Source organism: Dermacentor variabilis, chromosome 8 (genome assembly GCF_050947875.1).
Source record: "Dermacentor variabilis isolate Ectoservices chromosome 8, ASM5094787v1, whole genome shotgun sequence".
Taxonomy (NCBI): domain Eukaryota; kingdom Metazoa; phylum Arthropoda; class Arachnida; order Ixodida; family Ixodidae; genus Dermacentor; species Dermacentor variabilis.
This window is the reverse complement of record NC_134575.1, coordinates 1,130,497-1,148,891: the sequence shown is the minus strand read 5'-3', so window position 1 is coordinate 1,148,891 and position 18,395 is coordinate 1,130,497. Positions and strand designations below refer to the sequence as shown.

Below are 18,395 nucleotides of genomic sequence, written 5' to 3'. Positions count from 1 at the left end.
TCATTACTGTAACATTTTTGCAGCACCCGCAATAGCTGGGCAGTAATATTGTGGCAAGCCATTCTAGTTCATTGAAGAAAGCGCTCATAGAGACGTCAATGACTACGGTCTCAAAGGCGTTAATCGTTAATGTCGATGCGCCATCTTGGCTGTACTGTCTACATTTATGTGTTCTGTGAATATATTATTGCGATAAGTATTCTTTGCCTAGTTGAGGTGTTTTGAGCTTGTCGGTCGGTCGGTTGGTCGGTCGGTTGTTCGGGTGGGTCGGGTCGGGTCGGGTCAGGCTCTGTCTGTCTGTCTGTCTGTCTGTCTGTCTGTCTGTCTGTCTGTCTGTCTGTCTGTCTGTCTGTCTGTCTGTCTGTCTGTCTGTCTGTCTGTCTGTCTGTCTGTCTGTCTGTCTGTCTGTCTGTCTGTCTGTCTGTCTGTCTGTCTGTCTGTCTGTCTGTCTGTCTGTCTGTCTGTCTGTCTGTCTGTCTGTCTGTCTGTCTGTCTGTCTGTCTGTCTGTCTGTCTGTCTGTCTGTCTGTCTGTCTGTCTGTCTGTCTGTCTGTCTGTCTGTCTGTCTGTCTGTCTGTCTGTCTGTCTGTCTGTCTGTCTGTCTGTCTGTCTGTCTGTCTGTCTGTCTGTCTGTCTGTCTGTCTGTCTGTCTGTCTGTCTGTCTGTCTGTCTGTCTGTCTGTCTGTCTGTCTGTCTGTCTGTCTGTCTGTCTGTCTGTCTGTCTGTCTGTCTGTCTGTCTGTCTGTCTGTCTGTCTGTCTGTCTGTCTGTCTGTCTGTCTGTCTGTCTGTCTGTCTGTCTGTCTGTCTGTCTGTCTGTCTGTCTGTCTGTCTGTCTGTCTGTCTGTCTGTCTGTCTGTCTGTCTGTCTGTCTGTCTGTCTGTCTGTCTGTCTGTCTGTCTGTCTGTCTGTCTGTCTGTCTGTCTGTCTGTCTGTCTGTCTGTCTGTCTGTCTGTCTGTCTGTCTGTCTGTCTGTCTGTCTGTCTGTCTGTCTGTCTGTCTGTCTGTCTGTCTGTCTGTCTGTCTGTCTGTCTGTCTGTCTGTCTGTCTGTCTGTCTGTCTGTCTGTCTGTCTGTCTGTCTGTCTGTCTGTCTGTCTGTCTGTCTGTCTGTCTGTCTGTCTGTCTGTCTGTCTGTCTGTCTGTCTGTCTGTCTGTCTGTCTGTCTGTCTGTCTGTCTGTCTGTCTGTCTGTCTGTCTGTCTGTCTGTCTGTCTGTCTGTCTGTCTGTCTGTCTGTCTGTCTGTCTGTCTGTCTGTCTGTCTGTCTGTCTGTCTGTCTGTCTGTCTGTCTGTCTGTCTGTCTGTCTGTCTGTCTGTCTGTCTGTCTGTCTGTCTGTCTGTCTGTCTGTCTGTCTGTCTGTCTGTCTGTCTGTCTGTCTGTCTGTCTGTCTGTCTGTCTGTCTGTCTGTCTGTCTGTCTGTCTGTCTGTCTGTCTGTCTGTCTGTCTGTCTGTCTGTCTGTCTGTCTGTCTGTCTGTCTGTCTGTCTGTCTGTCTGTCTGTCTGTCTGTCTGTCTGTCTGTCTGTCTGTCTGTCTGTCTGTCTGTCTGTCTGTCTGTCTGTCTGTCTGTCTGTCTGTCTGTCTGTCTGTCTGTCTGTCTGTCTGTCTGTCTGTCTGTCTGTCTGTCTGTCTGTCTGTCTGTCTGTCTGTCTGTCTGTCTGTCTGTCTGTCTGTCTGTCTGTCTGTCTGTCTGTCTGTCTGTCTGTCACACTCGCACACTCACTAACACACGCACACACTCACACTCACCCACTTTCTTTTGCTTTCACCAAGCGCTTGTCAGTCACATAAGAACAGAGTGGCTTAGTCCAAACTACCCGGCTCAATATAAGATTGAACGGTTAAGCCCCTGACCCTCATGCGTAGCGGACGGCTAGTGCATGAGAGAAGCAAACGGTTTTGACAGACTACGTGCGCAAACCATAGCGCAAGGTTTTTCCCACGTCTACGGAGCGCTGTAACAGACGATACCAATAACAATTGGCCATACTGCATAGACTACGGGTGTCGTCAAGCACCGTGGTCTTGATCTATATCGTTCATTGATATCAATTTGATTCAATTGATAGCCAAGGAAAGTGGGTGTTACTAAATAAACTTACTATCGTGAGCGTGATTTTTCGCTCACGTATTCCGTAGGCATTCAAGGGACTCCGGTCTCCTCTTTGAACGTCGCGGCATAGGCTATATCACGCAAAAGTGGTTATCCCTCAAAGTCAATCATCTCGAGCACTTGCTCTGGTGCAGTTAACGTGAGTCATGGTCTTCCGTGTCCTCGAAGGGATTCCAGAAATGATGATGGTGCCAGTGTAATGTTTTATACAACTAGTGACGCAGCCCATGGAGAGCAAGACCAATGCTTCTTTCTTTGTCCCCGCCCACTTTCTCCCTCATCATGGAGAGTGCGCAAAGAGTATGCCATCAAACGAGATGGATGCTGCGAGCGAGTGGTCGAACAAGCTGGCATGAAAACCAAGCAAATGAGCAAAAGCAACTAGAGAAGAAAGGAAGGAGAGGGGACGTGGAGCAAGCATACCGGGAGGTTTTGAAGAGAGTGCTCGATACGCTGCGTATCAGTTTCATCCAACCCCCCGCTTCCGCTTCCTGCTTCTTTGATCCGGCCATCATTTTCACCGTTTCAGCCACGTACTCGAGTCGCTTGTCTGAGCCGCGCTGGTTGCGTCTGCGTTGTCCTGAGCCTGGAAGAGACCGTGTGTCACCTCAATAGAATGGACAGAGTTCCCCTCCAGACGAGTGCACCTTTGCGGACGACGGGTGTAAGGATAAGAGTCGCGGTACGAGTACACCAGAAAGCGGACAATCAGTGGAAAGCTCCACATTCGCGTTATTCGCTCAATGTACGATGAGCAAAACGTGAACAAGGTGAATGCAGGAGCCAACGTTTCAACAAGTAGACTTGTCTTCTTCAAGACAAGACAAGTTCACCTTGAAAAAGACAAGTCGACTTGTCGAAACGTTGGCTCCTGCAGTCACCTTGTTCACGTCTTCTTCATCGTCTTGAATTTCCATCTCCCGCATTCCCCGTCTTTTCGCTCAATGTACGGCATTCATCGCATGCGGGCGAACAACTTTTATGAGATACTTAGGGGAAACACCAAACAAATTTGCTTTTATAATTTTCTTTAAAATTTTTATTTGATGCTTTTAGTAAAAAGAAAAAGAAGGCTATACATTTCACAAGAAAGGAAAAGTAAAAATGCCTCATTTCGTTATGCAAAAAAGAAGTGAGGCGTGCAGACAGGACACAAGAGTAGAGAAGTGGACAACAGGAACGCCGACTATCAACTGAAGGGAGCACTGAGGCGAAAAAGGAAAGAAGACGCAAAACTCATAAAACTCATCTGCGCATGCTGAAGAATGGTAAAACCACGTGTCAGTCGGACACACGTGCCGATCTACGTGAGAGATAACTGTTAAGGCACTTAATCTCTTCCTTATGTGAAGTAATCGAAGGCTGACTCACGCACGCACTTCCACCATTATAGATATGCCATGCCTCTACCATAACACGCGTATCTTCATTCTTATGCCTGTAAAATATCGCGCATTCATCTAACTCTGGCGCGCAGTTACAATCTCGGCAATGTAGCGAAAGATTAGAAGGCCATCCACCGGTTAACGACCTTTTATGTTCCATTAGCCTCTGATTGATACACCGCCCCGTTTGCCCTACGTAGAACTGGCCACAGCTAAGGGGAATTTTATAAACTACACCCATACGACAGTCAGTAAAACTGTTGTTCTTATTATGCTTCAATGGACAAATATCTGTTAGTTGTTTGCCTTTTACCCGCTCCTCTTATTCTGTAAGGCAGCGCATATCTTACCTAGCTTATTGGGAGCAGTGAAAGCAACATTAACATCATATCTACTTGCAACTTTTTTAAGCCTGTGCGACAGTGAATGAATATACGGAATAGCCACTACTCTTTTTTGCTATTACTACTTTCTGTAATCACGTCCGTCCCTCTCGAAACCGACTTCTTTAGGCGCTCAGCCACAGTAGCCACTGCTACACTAGGATAACCTGCTTCTAATAGGCGCCGGACCTGCGCATTAAAACTGGCGCTCATTTTGTGCATGAAAGATCTGGTGAGAGAAGACTTAAGACACGACATGGCATTTCCGTTTTTTACTACTTTGGAATGCTTGGATTGAAAGTTTAGCAACAGCTTCGAAGATCTTGGGGAGTACTGCCAACAAACATGATTTTGTTCGAAGATCAAGGAAATGTCAGGAAACTGAATTACACGTCGCTGAGGAAATTCCTTGGTAAACTTTAATCCTCCCCCATAAAGTTTAAATTGCTCACTTTCTGATGTAGCAGCGGAATCTAATTCTCCCCTATTGCACAAAATCAGGTAATCATCAACGTAACGAAGTATCTTGATAACGCTATCACCTAAGGCTTTCTCTAAGCAGTTGTCAACCTTACTCAGGTAAATGTTGCTAAGAATAGAGGCAACCTTTGAGCCAATACAAATGCCTGATTTCTGCAGAAAAACGCCATCTCTGCACCCAATCACTGTCGACTTCAAGTACATTGAAAGAATTTCTAGAAAAGCTCCCGTGGAAACACCGCATCTGTCAATAAAAGCCGACTCTTGCACTTGTTCTTTAATGCACTCATTTACGGAATTTAGCAACCCGTCATGCGGCAAGGAATAATACAGGTGTTCGATATCCATACTAAAAGCTGTACAATCGCCAGGATTTTTCTCTCTCAAATACTGAACTAGTGCCTGAGAAATACGTAAGCAAAAGGCGTCTGAAAAAACTTGTGAAGCTAAGCAGTTCTGTAGGTAACTAGCGACACAGACCTGCCACGTCCCTTTCTCTGACACTATAGCACTAAAACGAATTTCTTGTTTTTTGGTCTTGGCCGAAAAAAACAGTTCTAAGGTGAGGGATTTAGCTTTCTTGACATTACCGACAAGGCTATCAAGATTATGTCTTGACAAGAGGTCAACCGCAAGTTGCTTAACTTCGGAAGGCTTGAGTTTTACTGGCTGTAACTTCTTTTCTATGGCTGAAATCGCTTTTTCTGAAAAAGATGTCATTTGGCATAATTATGAAATAACCTTCCTTGTCAAATATTACTGGTCTAAGTTTATGCTCCACAAGGTAATCAACTAACAGTCGGACAGGGTCAGGCGTATGAAAATGATAATTTGATTGTTTAATGCCAGCAATGCAATTCCAAATACAGCGTGAGCGTTCTTTTTCCGGGACGAACCTGGTTATGCAGCGTGGTATGCTTAAAACGTCAACGAGTTTTTATGTTAGGCTTAAAACAGTGCTTAGGACCTAAAGCAAGGGTTCTTCCATGGTTATCACTTACTGCACGCCTCACTTCTTTTTTGCATAATGAATCGTTACCAACTAGCTAGCTTTCTGTCGTTCTCTTTATTTGTAGAACTCTGAGCCCTTTTCCATGTTCCCCTACTTATCTGCACAATCCTGCTTCGTTAGCTTCCTTAATTGCGATATATATGTTCCGCGCTAGAACCATGTCGTGGTGTAGTCGTAATCGTGTCGTCCCATTGGAAGTTCAAATGATGTGCGGCTTCCTTCAACCATCAACTGGGCATGCCAGGAGGATCGGAGCTATTCTTTCCGCTGAATCATGGGGCCAAGGTAGGTTCTACCAGGAGTGTCTAAGGCTCCGTTGCGCGACCCTGGGAGACGGTCGCCATTGGAACCGCCCCTGTGCCGATTGGAATAAGTTAGCCGTGCAGCACGCGGACTTCCTATGGAGGATGAAACTTCCGGAGCTTCAAAAAAGTAAGAGCAAACACCTTTCTAATAATTCACCGCCAAATAACGCACTGGTTCTTGGAGACGCCATCGTAAGTGATAACCATAGAAGAACCCTTGCTTTAGGTCCTAAGCACTGTTTTAAGCCTAACATAAAAACCCGTTGACGTTTTAAAGGGACACTAAAGGTTACTATTACGTCAACGTGGACTGTTGAAATACCATCCCAGAAACCTCGAAACGCTTGTTTCGTGCCAAGGAGAGACTTATTTTAAGAGAAAATGCGTTCTGAAGCGTCCGCGTACCTCTAGCGCAGTTCAAATCGCCCGCCATCCAATCGAGGAGTACTGACATCATGGTCTCATAGTGACGTTGCGCCGTCGGTGAGAAAAACGGCGTCCGCAGACGGCGCTACGGCTTTTCTGCGCAAAACGACAACGCGCGGCCAGAAACAGAGCCAAGCCAGAGCCGACAGCAGAGCGAAAGCGGGATTATGGTGGCTAGCGGAAGGAGAAACGCGCGACCATAAGCCGGTACTTCATTCTATCACGCAAACTTCCACGCTCGTCGCAACGGACCCTGACAACGACAGATTGGCTCGCGATGCTGGGCTCAACTTCAGCGATTTGAGCACTGACGAGCGCGACCTGCTGCTGAGGGCTCGCGCCGGCGTCGTTGCGTACTACGACGGCGGCCTCGACACCGGCTCTCCGGAGCGGGAAAGCAACGAGGGCTTCCCACGACATCACATGGACGTGGCATTCTCGCTGCTTGTTCCAAATGAAAGTTTCGCGAGCCAGCAGAACCCGCACAGCGCGACGCGATAACGAAACTACTGAAGCTCCAAAGCGTGCGCGGCGCAGAGCAGAGCGAAAACGAAACCTTTCGACCACCCATACTACTGAAGGGTAACGTCAAAATGTTATTTTTTTTTCTTAGAATCAAGTAGACGTAGTTAAGTAACATTTTCTTCCGTCTTATAATCGAATGAAATTATATTTTTAATACGAGTAGTTGAGTATTAGTAACACAAATTATGAGGAGTGCTTTCGTCATCGGGCTAGTACCGGAATGTCGCTGGAGGGTCTCAAATCGTGTCATGCATTTGCCTCAATTTCTCGGTAACTAAAGTTTTGTTCGCGATTATATTGACGCCTTAGACGTTCTAGAACATTGCTCTACCACTTTAATTTGACTTTCTGGTAACCTTTAGCGTCCCTTTAAGCATACCACGCTGCATAACCAGGTTCGTCCCTGAAGAAAAACGCTCACGCTGTATTTCAGATTGCATTGCTGGCATTAAACAATCAAATTCTCATATTAAGAGGCCTGACCCTGTCCGACCGTTAGTTGATTACCTTGTGGAGCATAAACTTAGATCTGCAATATCTGACAAGGAAGGTTATTTCGTAATTATGCCAGATGACATGTTTTCAGAAAAAGCGATTTCAGCCATAGAAAAGAATTTACAGCCAGTAAAACTCAAGCCTTCCGAAGTTAAGCAACGTGCGGTTGACCTCTTGTCAAGACATAATCTTGATAGGCTTGTCTGTAATGTCACGAAAGCTAAATGCCTCACCTTAGAACTGTTTTTTTCGGACAAGACCCATAAACAAGAAATTCCTTTTCGTGCTATAGTGTCAGAGAAAGGGACGTGGCAGGTGTCAGTCGCTAGTTACCTACAGAACTGCTTAGCTTCACTAGTTTTTTCAGACCGCTTTTGCTTACGTAATTCTCAGGCACTAGTTCAGTATTTGAGAGAGGAAAATCCTGGTGATTGTACAGCTTTTAGTATGGATATCGAACACCTGTATTATTCCTTGCCGCATGACGGGTTGCTAAATTCCGTAAATGAGTGCATTAAAGAACAAGTGCAAGAGTCGGCTTTTATTGACAGATGCGGTGTTTCCACGGAAGCTTTTCTAGAAATTCTTTCAATGTACTTGAAGTCGACAGTGATTGGGTGCAGAGATGGCGTTTTTCTGCAGAAATCAGGCATTTGTATTGGCTCAAAGGTTGCCTCTATTCTTAGCAACATTTACCTGAGTAAGGTTGACAACTGCTTAGAGAAAGCCTTAGGTGATAGCGTTATCAAGATACTTCGTTACGTTGATGATTAACTGATTTTGTGCAATAGGGGAGAATTAGATTCCGCTGCTACATCAGAAAGTGAGCAATTTAAACTGTATGGGGGAGGATTAAAGTTTACCAAGGAATTTCCTCAGCGACGTGTAATTCAGTTTCCTGACATTTCCTTGATCTTCGAACAAAATCATGTTTGTTGGCAGTACTCCCCAAGATCTTCGAAGCTGTTGCTAAACTTTCAATCCAAGCATTCCAAAGTAGTAAAAAACGGAAATGCCATGTCGTGTCTTAAGTCTTCTCTCACCAGATCTTTCATGCACAAAATGAGCGCCAGTTTTAATGCGCAGGTCCGGCGCCTATTAGAAGCAGGTTATCCTAGTGTAGCAGTCGCCACTGTGGCTGAGCGCCTAAAGAAGTCGGTTTCGAGAGGGAAGGACGTGATTACAGAAAGTAGTAATAGCAAAAAAGAGTAGTGGCTATTCCGTATATTCATTCAGTGTCGCACAGGCTTAAGAAAGTTGCAAGTAGATATGATGTTAATGTTACTTTCACTGCTCCCAATAAGCTAGGTAAGATATGCGCTGCCTTACAGAATAAGAAGGAGCGGGTAAAAGGCAAAAAACTAACAGATATTTGTCCATTGAAGCATAATAAGAACAACAGTTTTACTGACTGTCGTATGGGTGTAGTTTATAAAATTCCCCTTAGCTGTGGCCAGTTCTACGTAGGGCAAACGGGGCGGTGTATCAATCAGAGGCTAATGGAACATAAAAGGTCGTTAACCGGTGGATCGCCTTCTAATCTTTCGCTACATTGCCGAGATTGTAACTGCGCGCCAGAGTTAGATGAATGCGCGATATTTTACAGGCATAAGAATGAAGATACGCGTCTGATGGTAGAGGCATGGCATATCTATAATGGTGGAAGTGCGTGCGTGAGTCAGCCTTCGATTACTTTACATAAGGAAGAGATTAAGCGCCTTAACAGTTATCTCTCACGTAGACCGGCACGTGTACCCGACTGACACGGGGTTTTAACATTCCTGAGCATGCGCAGTTGAGTTTTGTGTCTTCTTTCCTTTTTCGCCTCAGTGCTCCCTTCAGTTGATAGTCGGCGTTCGTGTTGTCCACTTCTCTACTCTTGTGTCCTGTCTGCACGCCTCACTTCTGTTTTGCATAATGAATCCTTACCACCTAGCTCAGCTTTCTGTCGTTCTAAGCCTCATTTCGTATTTTGTGGCCAAACCACTAAATTGATGAAGTCAGTGCGACGATGTCGCATGTCCTGCGGCATGTTACATGTGGACTCATTTTCACTAGGGAAATGCTTCTAAATGTTGCGATGTGAAGTATTTGCTTATTTCGAATACGACGCAATTAAGCAACCCCAGAAGAAGCTCTGAACATCGAGCGCTCGTGTGGAAATTTCAAGATCGCGTCGCCACCTACTTTTTCTTTCCGTGCCCTATCCACCTTTTGAAGCCCTGGATATGGCACAACGGTCATAATGCTGTAGAAGTATCATCGGCTTAACTCCAACGCACTTTTGTGTGCCTCTAAGGGATGCACCAAACCTAAATCACGGCTGCTGGTGAAAGAATGTCGGTATATTCTATGCCACGCTTAACAAAATAATAATAAGGAATAGTAAAAAAGTTTGGTAATATGAACGTGCAGTGCCATCGGACAGGTTGTTGTAATCAATGAATTATTTTTTTTCAGGTGCGGTAATTCTTATTGAAAATCAGGCGTGGTTATTGACTGCTTATCATTCCACTTTATGCTGGTATGATTTCTCCTGCGTAATAATTTAGTCCAATTGGGGTTCATTACGGCCCACCAATGTCTAAGCACCCGAGCGTCTTCTGCACCCCACCCGCGTAAGAATGGGTGCGCGGAATGCACTCGCCCACCACCAACGGCAATCGATGCTGCAACCTCGTATTCGGCAGCAGAACGCTATAACCGCTGCAACAGTGCCGCGGGTATTGCATGTGAAAATTATATATATATATATATATATATGTATATATATATTTATTTATTTATTTATATTATGTATACATTATTATTACGATAGAGAACGACGACGAAGTGGGTCTGTGCCCTTGGCGCGAGAAAAATGTCGGCCTGGTGCTCTGGCTCGAGTCCAGTGTAAATAGCCTGTAAATAGCCTCTTCCGTCTGTGTCTTTCTACCCGTAACATTCTGGTGGAGGTGAGCGATCCCCGTCCTCGCCACGGAACTCCGGAGTGGTCGGTACATCGAGCTTGTCACCATGCCTTTCGGTGACGAGCCCGCCTCTGCAACGGCTTCAGCTGGTCTGACTGCTCCAATCGTCACGGTTGCCCAACATCGCAACCCTGGTGTGTTCTCTGGCCTGGAGGGACATATCGTTGACGAATGCATCAAGCTATATGAACATGCACGCGCTAATAACAGGTGGAACCCAACCATTATGCTCGCCAATGTCATCTTTTATCTTGGCGGCACCTTACGCGTGTGGTACCAGACGCATGACGACGAAATAAGCAGTTGGGACACTTTCAAAGAAAAGCTACAGGAACTGTTCGGCGACCCCATTGGCCGCAAGGTTGTCGCGAGAAAGGCTCTTTCGTGTCGTGTTCAGACATCTACAGAGCCGTACGTTTCATACATCCTCGACGTCTTGGCTCTATGCCGCAAAGCTGACGATGCTATGTCTGAATCAGATAAAGTCTCACATGTTCTAAAAGGCATCGCCGACGATGCTTTCAATTTGCTTGTTTTCGGCTACGTCTCCACAATCGACGCCATCAATAAAGAATGCCGTCGCCTTGAACAAGCCAAGAGCCGCCGTATCACACACCACATCACGCGGCTACCTAACATCGCTGCTACGTCGACGTGTGGAGGTCGACCGTGTCAGGCCACCACCTGTGACGACGTCACCCGCATTGTTCGCCGCGAGCTCGAGGCCGCCTGTTCGCCAATTTTCTCCGCGACGCCTCCCGGTCCGCCAGCAACCACGATTGCCATGATTCAGGCCGTAGTCAGACAGGAATTTGAGAACATGGGTCGGAACTCCGTGTGTTCAACATCTCAACCCAGCGTTCCCCAGTTCTCTACCGGCCCTCCTCGTCCCCGACAGTCCCTTTCTACCACATCTCGCCGCAACCCGTCCGAATGGCGTACCCCTGATGACAGACCAATCTGCTTCCACTGCTGTCGCATCAGCCACGTCGCTCGTCACTGCCGCAACCGATGGCCACCACCTCCTCGGACATACGCCGCCACTTATTCCCGCACTTTTGGACCTTCTGTTCCCTATGCCACCCGCCATGAACCCAATGCCGCTGATGCCCCTGCTCCGAACCTTCGTTACAGCCGCTCGCCCTCACCTCGACGCCATCAGTCTCGTTCGCCCCAACCCCGCCGCTTCTCTTCGCCGCCTATCGCCTCCCGGACCCAGCCAGAAAACTAGGCACTGCAGCTTCTGGAGGTGAAGCTGCGTTGTCGACCCTGCCCTCAAATCCTCTGCCCACTTTACCAACGAACCAAAACCTTCTTGACGTTGACGCTGACGGCTATCCTGTCACTTCACTCATCGATACAGGCGCACATCTTTCTATTATGAGTGCTGCCTTCCGACGACGACTCAAAAAGCACCTCACCCCTGCGTCCGAACACGTCGTCTGCGTTGCGGATGACGGTACTGTGCCTATCATCGGCATGTGTACTGCACGAGTCAGCATTGCCGGCCGCCACACCCCTGTCCTCTTCACCGTGATTGCTCATTGCCCGCATGACCGGTTTCTCGGCCTCGACTTTCTCTCCGCGCATTCTGCCCTTATTGACTGCTCTGCCAGTACCCTTCGCCTTGAGTTGCCGATTTTCGCAGAACCTTTGGACGCGCCCCAGTGCCGCCTACGCCCCACCGGCTTTCGTCGCCTGCCGCCAAAATCAATAGCCTTTATTGAACTGTCGTCTTCCCCACCAGTTCCTGATGACGAGTACCTCGTCACTCCTCTGCCCGACATTCCACTACATTATGACGTTACCGTGCCTCACACTATACTTACTATTACTGCGAACCGCACTCACATACCTATCTTTAACTTTCGATTGGCAAAGTAAATTCTACCGCAAGGTATTTGCCTTGCCAACGTTGATTGTCTCGGCAACCATCATGTGGTAGCGTTATCAACCGATGGTTCTTGCGAGTTTCGCAGGCCCCTCGCGCCAGCCTCGGGAGCCGATCCCAACATAAAGAAAATGGTTGCGACGGACCTGTCCTCTGCGCAGGCTGAAGACCTTTGCCAAGTATTATCGTCCTACCGAGATATTTTCGACCTCGACGATCTCCCTTTAGGCCGGACGCTCGCGGTCAAGCATCGGATTCTTACTGGCGATGCTACGCCTATTCACCGACGACCGTATCGAGTTTCTGCGTCGGAACGCCGAGTAATTCAAAGTAAAGTGAACAAAATGCTAGAGAAAAACATCATTGAGCCTTCTTCAAGTCCCTGGGCGTCACCTCTGGTGTTGGTTAAGAAGAAGGACGGCACATGGCGCTTCTGTGTAGACTACCGTCATCTGAACAACATTACTAAGAAGGACGTCTAACCACTCCCACGTATAGACGACGCCCTTGACTCCTTGATTGCCTCCGCGGTTCCAGCTATTTCTCTTCTATTGATCTTCGTTCTGGATACTGGCAGATTGCTGTTCACGATATGGGCAGAGAAAAAACCGCGTTCATCACACCTGATGGCCCCTACCAATTTAAAGTAATGCCGTTTGGATTATGCAACGCCCCTGCCACCTGTGAGCGTATGGTGGACTCCTTGCTCCAAGGTTTCAAATAGTCCACATGCCTCTGCTACCTCATCGACGTCATCGTCTTCTTGCCATCGGTCGACACTCACCTTGAGCGTCTAACAACTATACTTGATGTATTTCACAAGGCGAAGCTGCAACTTAATTCATGCAAATCTGGTTTTGCCCACGGTCAACTTACTCTTCTGGGCCATCTCATTGACGCTTCCGGAGTACAGCCTGATCCCGACAAAACTCGCGCTGTCCGAGATTTTTCGGTTCCGAAGACAGCCCAGACGTCCGAAATTTTGTAGGACTATGCTCGTACTTTCGTCGTTTTGTTCCAGATTTTGCGACAATTGTTGACCCCTCACTAATCTTTTGAAGAAAGGCGTACAATTCTCGTGGGGCATTTCAGCAGCCGCCGCCTTCTCTCGTCTCGTCACTCTTCTAACCTCACCACCCATTCTCGCCCACTTCGACCCTGATGCCCCTACAGAATTGTGTACAGATGCCAGCAGTCATCGCGTAGGTACCGTCTTAGCCTAGTGTCAGCGTGGCCAGGATCGCGTTATTGCTTATGCGAGCCGCCTCCTAGCACCATCGGAGTGCAACTATTCCATTACAGAACAAGAGTGCCTTGCTGTTGTCTGGGCGGTTGCGAAGTTCCGTCCTTACCTTTACGGTCGCCCTTTTTCCGTAGTCACTGACCATCACGCTCTCTGCTGGCTCTCATCACTAAAATATCCTACAGGCCGGCTTGGTCGATGGGGTTTGAGGCTACAAGGATTTTCATATTGCGTGGTCTACAAGTCTGGCCGCCTGCACCAAGACGCTGACAGCTTGTCGCGTTACCCTGTTGAAGATCCTGACTCCTCCGATATTACCAGTGCTGCTTGCGTATTCTCTGTATCACAGCTGCTTCATTTTGCCGACGAGCAACGTCGTGACGACTACATCAGAGCACTCATCCGTTTTGAACACTCTCCGGCCGATGCCACTCTATGTCTCTTCGTCCTCCTCGATGGTACTCTGTACCGTCGCAACCTTCATCCGGACGGCTCTGAGTTCCTACTTGTTATACCTAAACACCTCCGCTCAACCGTTCTAGAAGAGCTTCACGACTCACCAACGGCAGGACACCTCGGCGTATCTCGAACCTATGACCGTGTACGTCGCCGTTTTTTCTGGTCGGGCCTTGCCTATTCCTACGACGTTACGTCGCCGCTTGTGAACTTTGCCAACGACGCAAGAAGCCTTCCAGCTCCCCGCTGGTTACTTGCAGCCGCTCGACATCCCTGCCGAGCCCTTCCATCGTGTTGGCTTAGACCTTCTCGGCCCATTTCCGGAATCTACATCAGGAAACAAGTGGTTTGCAGTAGCGGCTCACTACGCGACCCACTACGCCGTAACCCGCGGTCTTCCGACCAGTTGCGCAACTGTCGTTGCGGACTTCCTTCTACATAATATCATTTTGATGCATGGTGCTCCGCGTCAATTGCTCACAGACCGTGGCCGTACGTTTTTGGCGAAAGTCATTGACGACATCATGCAGGCCTGCTCCATTCAGCATAAATTTACTACCTCCTACCCCCCCTCAAACGAACGGCCTCACTGAACGTTTGAACCGCACCCTTACAGACATGCTATCCAAATACGTTTCAGACGACCACCGTGACTGGGACTGGTTACCTGCAGCCGCTCGGTTACCTGCAGCCGCTCGGTTACCTGCAGCCGCTCGGTGACTGGCTCTGTCCTACATTACCTTTGCGTACAACTCTTCCCGTGTCGAAACTGCCGGCTTTTCCCCGTTTTACCTCTTGTATGGCCGCGAACGGACGCTACTACTAGACACCGTGCTTCCGTCCACCACAACTTCAACTAGCACTTATGCCCATGATGCAATCGCCCGTGCTGACCATGCTCGTCAACTTGCGCGCGTTTGTCTACAAGTCTCTCAAGACAAACAGAAGCGACGCTATGACCTCCGTCACCGTGATGTCCACTTTGCGCCCGGCACCCTCGTGTTGCTTTGGTCACCATCGCGTAAAGTTGGCCTTTGTGAGAAGCTGCTTTCCTGTTATACCGGCTGATACCGCGTGCTCCGCCAAGTGACCGATATCACCTATGAAATTGTTCTAGCCACGCCCACTACGTCCTCCGGTGGGACAACCAGTGACATTGTCCACGTCACCCGACTCAAGCACTACAACTCTTAATGTGCCTTGGATATTTAACAGCACCGTGATGGCGCTTTTACCGCCGGGGGGTAGTGTTACGATATTATAGGTAGATACCCGAGAGACGAGCCGCCGCGAGAACGACGACGAAGTGGGTCTGTGCCCTTGGCGCGAGAAAAATGTCGGCCTGGCACTCTGGCTCCAGTCTAGTGTAAATAGCTCGTAAATAGCCTCTTCCGGCTGTGTCTTTCTACACGTAACAATATATATATATATATTACAACGGTGGTGTACCCCTAGCAGCACTATTTCTATGTTGTAGCGGTAGGCTTAAACAGGTCGGTGCTATATCGAAACGGGCAAGCCAGCACTTCTCGTGGTCTTTTATGCGAAGCATATTACTAGAGCTCAACCCAGCTCCTCAGGCGCGGCGGTGTCGCCTTCAATACCACGTGACACCGTGACGTCACGACAGAGGAGAAACGGGGCTCCAACTCGCGCCGTCGCTCGCGGCGTCGCGGTGGTATATAAGCAGCTGCGCTTTTTCTAGGTGGCTTTGGCTCAACTCTTGCAAGATGGGTTGGGCGGGAATCGAACCAGGGTCTCCGGAGTGTGAGACGGAGACGCTACCACTGAGCCACGAGTACTTTTTTTTTCTTTATTTACTGAGCCACGAGTACGATGCTTCGAAGCGGTACAAAAGCGCCTCTAGTGAATGCGGTGTTGCCTTAGAAACGAGCTGTTTCTAAGGCTCAGGCGTGCGTCGCTTGCTCAGGCGCACATTTCGTTGCCGCGCCGAACGCTGCGTTGCTCGACGCTCACCGCGTCCAATGCGGGGCGCGTAGTCGCTGCGCCGTAGCCCATTGTCTTACACCCCTTGGCGGGTCGACGGGAACGCTGTCGCGTTCCACTCTTGAAGGCGAAGCAGAGTAACGCATGAGTTGTTTCTTCTACTAGCCGAACCAAATATAGCCAAGCAACTGCAGTTCACCAGGTTAAACAGTGTTTCAACAACTAAAGGCTAGTATGCTTCGCATCCTGGGCTTAACCTTAGCTAAGCCAGGGCCATTTTTTTCTCTTGCACCAGCACGATGCCCACTGCCCAGTGCCTTCAGTACAGTCACTCCCCACCGAAAGAGTAGCCATCCTGGCGACTTAAAGACAAGAGAACAGAGGGGGGTCATGGCACTGCTTGAGTCGGGAGACGTGAACAATTTCCTGGCCGCGAGGACGCTGGTCGGAAGGCGTTTCGATTGGCTTGATGAGGTAGTTGACCGCGGATGTTTGTTTAAGTACCCGATAAGGACCGTGGTACTTGGAGAGCAGCTTGGAGTAAAGGCTTGAGGAGTAGAAGGCACCCACAACCACACCAGCAAGCCAGGAGCAAAACACGTAGCCGTAGTGCATGAATCTTGGCAAAACTTTTGGCGACGCTGGTCTTGGGATGTGAAGGAACGAGCGAGCTGGCGACATTCTTCGGCGTAAGCAACCGCTCTAGAAACAGTTGTACACTCCGAAGCATCTGGCCGGTACACTATAATCGTCTTGATAGTGCATGACGGTTCGTGTCAGTAAAGGAGAAAGAAAGGGAAGAACCCATTGGTGCTTTGCGTGGCGGTATTGTAAGCGTAGGTCTCGAAAGGTAGAATGCGATCCCAATTCGAGTGGTCAGATGAAACATACATGGCCAAATGTCGCCAAGGGTGTGGCTGAAACGTTCTGTCATCCCATTAGTCTGAGGTTGATATGCTTAGGTAGTGCGGTGAATGATGCGACACTCATTTAGCTATGCTGAAAGGACATCGGAGACGAAAACGCGACCGCGGTCGCTCAGTAAATCTCGAGGGGCTCCATGGCATAAAATCAGGTTTTGAAGGGTAAAAGTGGCGACGTCTTTTGCTGTGGCAGATGCTAGGGCTGGAGTTTCAGCGTACCACGTGAGGTGGTCGATAGCAACAATAACCCAGCGGTTGCCGCTTGGAGTTTGGGAAGCGGACCGTATAGGTCGGTGCCGACGCGGTCGAACGCGCGCGCGGGGAATGCTAAAGGTTGCAAGGGGCCGGTGGCATGTCGAGGTGGCGTCTTGCGTCGTTGGCATATATGGCATGACCGGACATAATGGCGAACGAAACGGTACATACCGCGTCAGTAGTAGCGAAGCTGGAGGCGAGAGCCTGCAGTCTTTAATACGCCAGCGTGGCCACATTGTGGGTCGTCGTGGAACGTGACGCAGATGTCGGAGCGGAGGTGTCGGGGTATAACAAGGAACCACTTGCGGCCGCTCGAATTGTAGTTGCGGCGGTACAGCAGGTTATCCCGAATGATGAAGTGCGCGGCTGGACGATGGAGCATCCGAGAGATCGGCGCTACCGACTGGCTAGACAGGAAGTCAATAAGCAAAGAGATCCATGGGTCCTTGCGCTGCTCTGATGGCATGTCGGAAATGTCGAGGGCGAAGGCAGCGCAGGTGGAAATAGACGAGCGAACATTACCAGAGGGCAGGGGTGACCGAGATAGAGCGTCTGCGTCTGAATGCTTTCGGCCTGCGCGATAAAATACACGGATGTCGTACTCTTGTAGGCGCAATGCCCAACGGGCAAGCCGACCAGTTGGATCTTTTAGTGAAGATAACCAGCATAGGGCACTATGGTCGGTCACGATGTCAAATGGACGTCCGTACACATAAGGACGAAATTTTTCGATAGCCCAAATGATCGCCAGACATTCCTTCTAAGTAACCGAGTAGTTCGCCTCGGCATTGGTAAGGGTGCGGCTGGCATACGCGAGGACGTATTCTTCGAAGCCGTCCTTGCATTGTGCAAGAACACCGCCGAGCCCGACACCACTTGTATCCGTATGGATCTCAGTTGGAGCCGAGCGATCGAAGTATCGCAGTACTGGAGGCGAGGGGAGAACGCGTCGCAGTTCTTGGAATGCGTCGTCGCACGCCCGGGACCAGGCTGATAAGTTAGAACTGCCGGTGAGGAGCTGCGTAAATGGGGCGATGATCGAGGCAAAGTTACGGACGAAGCGTCGGAAATATGAGCACAGGCCAATGAAGCTGCTAAGCTCTTTCATGGTGGTTTGCTTAGGGAACTCGGATACGGCGCAACGTTTCGTGGGGTCCGGGAGGATACCGTCTTTTGAAACTACATGGCTGAGAATAGCAAGCGTGCGAGCGCCGAAGTGGCATTTCTTCAAATTTAGTTGCAGTCCTGCAGTGGAGACGCACGCAAGTACTTGCTCGAGGCGGCTGAGGTGCGACGCGAAGTCGGTGGAAAAAACCACAATGTCATCTAAATAACAGAGGCACGTTTTCCACTTCAGCCCTCGAAGAATGGTATTCATCATTTGCTCGAAAGTGGCAGGCGCGTTGCAAAGGCCGAACGACATGACAGCAAATTCATATAGCCCATCAGGTGTTACGAAGGCTGTCTTTTGGCGATCGGCCTCTGCCATTGGCACTTGCCAGTACGCAGAGCGCAGATCCAGCGAGGAAAAGAATTCCGCTCCCTGCAGACAGTCCAAGGCATAGTCAATGCGCGGTAGAGAATAGACATCT

General features: G+C 49.0%; 1 long non-coding RNA gene across 1 annotated transcript in view; it reads left to right on the top strand.

Annotated features, from left to right (window-relative positions):
- LOC142589519 (uncharacterized) overlaps positions 1 to 18,395 on the top strand; it is a 580,475-nt gene that overhangs the window by 129,107 nt on the left and 432,973 nt on the right. The window lies entirely within an intron of this gene.